General features: G+C 49.8%; 1 pseudogene; it reads left to right on the forward strand.

The window, feature by feature from the left end:
- The first annotated feature begins 383 nt into the window (after positions 1-383).
- On the forward strand, positions 384-522 carry LOC121278548 (annotated as a pseudogene).
- The last annotated feature ends 2,590 nt before the right edge of the window (positions 523-3,112 follow it).

Below are 3,112 nucleotides of genomic sequence, written 5' to 3' on the forward strand. Positions count from 1 at the left end.
GCTGTTAAACAGTTTATTCACTTCTGCCACAACAGCAATATTCCTTTAAACAATATCTACACAAATACAATGAAAGTTTATCACTATCATGATTGCCTCGTTCCAGGCACCTGTTTCTACACTGCAGCAATTTTACATTTTGCACTAAAATAAAAGCAAAAAACTGCGGATGCCGGAAACCAAAACAAAAACAAAAATACCTGGAAAAACTCAGCAGGTCTGGCAGCATCTGCGGAGAGGAACAGAGTTAACGTTTCGATTCCGTATGACTCTTCAACAGAACTAAGGGAAAATAGAAAAGAGGTGAAATATAAGCTGGTTTAAGGGGTGGGGTGGGACAGGTAGAGCTGGACAGAGGGCCAGTGATAGGTGGAGATAACCAAAAGATGTCACAGACAAAAGGTACTTGAGTCATTGGCATGTTAAAGTAATATACCTGCACGGTAGCTCCTCAGTACTGATGTGAACAACCTGTTACTCCAGGCTGTTGCTGCGTCAGGACTTTGCGGCTATGTGGACATGTTTATCAAAATCCATCTGGTTTAAATATTGCCATGAAGTAAAGGACAAAGAGGTGTTGAAGGTGATGATATTATCTAAAGGAATGTGCTAATAGGTGACATTAAGGGTAGAAAGCAGGACGAGCAAGGTACAGATAGCCCTTGTGGGGGTGGGTTGGGAAGGGATCGAAATAGGCTAAAAGGTAGAGATAAAACAATGGATGGAAATACATTTAAAAATAATGGAAATAGGTGGGAAAAGAAAAATCTATATAAATTATTGGAAAAAAGGGGAATTGGAAAGGGAGTGGGGATGGAGGAGAGAGTTCACGATCTAAAATTGTTGAACTCAATATTCAGTCCGGAAGGCTGTAAAGTGCCTGGGCGGAAGATGAGGGGCTGTTTCTCCAGTTTGCGCTCCTCCCATCTCTGGGGGTCAAGGGTGTCCCTCCTGGCAGCCACCTCCTCTAGCAGGACAGCGAGGCACTCATCGGAAAAGTGGAGGGGGTCTGAGCGCCCACCTGACCTGCCCTCCCGCCTGGCGCTTGCTGCTGCACTCGAGTGCATCGCCTGAGCGGCGGCCAAACGTCCTTCCCTGGCAGCCTTTTTGGGCCTGCCCGGGCCTTGTTTATACCGGCTGCCGGGTCGGCATTGGACCCGGCGGCTAACAGGCCCCCTGCCCCCCCTGCTTGGCCCTTCCTGGCCAGTGACAAGCCGTGTTTTACCCTGGGCGGGCCTGAGGTGACCCAGCAGTGTGAAACCACAGTCAGGGCCTGATCGCGGGCAGTGGTCAGTTTCACAGCCACTCCCGGGCCTGACCTCCCCCCCCACCCCCCACCCCGCCCGACGAGGGCAAAATTCAGCCCCACTGTGTGCAAATTGGCTGCTGCATTTCCTACATTACAACAGTGCCTACACTTCAAAAGTACTTCATTGACTGTAAAGGGCTCTGGTGGTTGTGAAAGGCACTTTTTAAATGCAAGTCTTTTTGGCCAAGATGGAATGTAACAGAGAGAACTAAAGTAAATACTATAGGTGACGTGGCGGCAATTTTGTTAACGCAGATGTGAACAAAGATGACAGAAGATTAAAAGGGCAGAATTTTACGGCCCCCCTTTTGGCTGGCACCGGGCTGTTATAAACCTCCATTGACGACAGCGGGAACGTAAAATCCCACTGCCGTAAAATTCTGCCCAAAGTCTTTTAGTGCGACGGCATTCTTTTTAAGTTGGAACTGTGGTCCCGGAAATTATAAGTCCCTTAACTTGACTTTTACAATGGCAAAATTACTGTGGCTTATCATGACGGAAGTAGCCTACGACATCAGGGAAAAGCAAAGGCAATAAATCCAAGTGAATATGCAATATAAAAAGCTGGTATTATCCACTGGAGTTTTACAAGAAATTCCAGATACCACATCGTAACATCCTAAGATGTCACTTTAGGCTGTATGCCGTTGATGTAACAAATAGAAGGTTCAACTCAAAATGTTGCCAGCATGTTTTGTGCCAGTCAGAATATTTTTCTGTTGTTAAATATTCTTCACCATATTGGTGCGACCTGCCATTTATTACACATGTGAGGTCGCTGAACATAACGCGCTTGCATAATAAAGACATCCTTTCCGTTTCAAACAAATGGGGCAGGATTTTTACCGCGTCGGGCGGGCGGACCCGGGAGTGGTCACAAAACCGACCACCACCTGCAATCGGGTCCCGACCGCGAATTCACGCTGGCTGGGCAGTTAACAGCCAGCAAGCCAGCCAGCCAGCGTGAATCGCGCACTGCAACGCTGAGCGCGGCTGGCATTGGGGCCGGGAGGAGGGCGCGCGCAAGTTTGTGCATGCGCGCAGGTGTGCACACTGAAAGCTCCCTGAAGGCACAGAGCTGCCTCAGGGGCCAGGATTTTGACGCCAGCCTGCTGGGGCGGGTCCGACACGCCAACGCGTAAAACGACAGGCGGTGACATCAGGCGTGAGTCCCGACATCTCCGCGCGTTATTCAGGTCTTTCGTTCGGCAGGCGCATGCCGGAGGCAGCTGCGCGCCCGACGACCTGTCAAAGGCCTGTTAAGGCCATTAGAAAAACAATTAAAGTACTTACCTACGTTGCCCGTCCGACCTTAAGGTGGGGGGGGGGGTGCAGGTGAAGAGCCCAAGCGGCCTTTGCGTTTTCAGGAAACCTCATCCATGGGCAGGAGGAGGCTTCCTGAAGGTTTTATTCAATAAATAAATAATTTTTGCACAACTCAAACATGTCCCAACTCATGTGACACTGTCCCATGAGGGGACATATGTAAATCATTTTTATGTTTCTTTGTTAAAAAATCTCAATTTGTACTTAATCTCCCTCAAGCAGCTCTGTGCCTGAGGGAGATTTCTGCGCTCTTTTGCGCACATGCACGAAACAGCGCAGGCGTTGACTCTCCCTCCTCCCACCCCCTCCCACCACCCGCACAGGTAGCGCTGAGCGCTATCGGCTGTGCCTCACGCTGGGCAGGCCTTAGTTGGCCAGCCCATGTAAAATGGTAGCGCGGAGCCGATCAGGGCAGCAATGAGCTCCGCGCCCACTTGTGCCCACTCCCAATCGGCCCGCCCGTCATTCAGAAAATTC

This window comes from Carcharodon carcharias, chromosome 5 (assembly GCF_017639515.1).
Source record: "Carcharodon carcharias isolate sCarCar2 chromosome 5, sCarCar2.pri, whole genome shotgun sequence".
In the NCBI taxonomy this organism is placed as follows: domain Eukaryota; kingdom Metazoa; phylum Chordata; class Chondrichthyes; order Lamniformes; family Lamnidae; genus Carcharodon; species Carcharodon carcharias.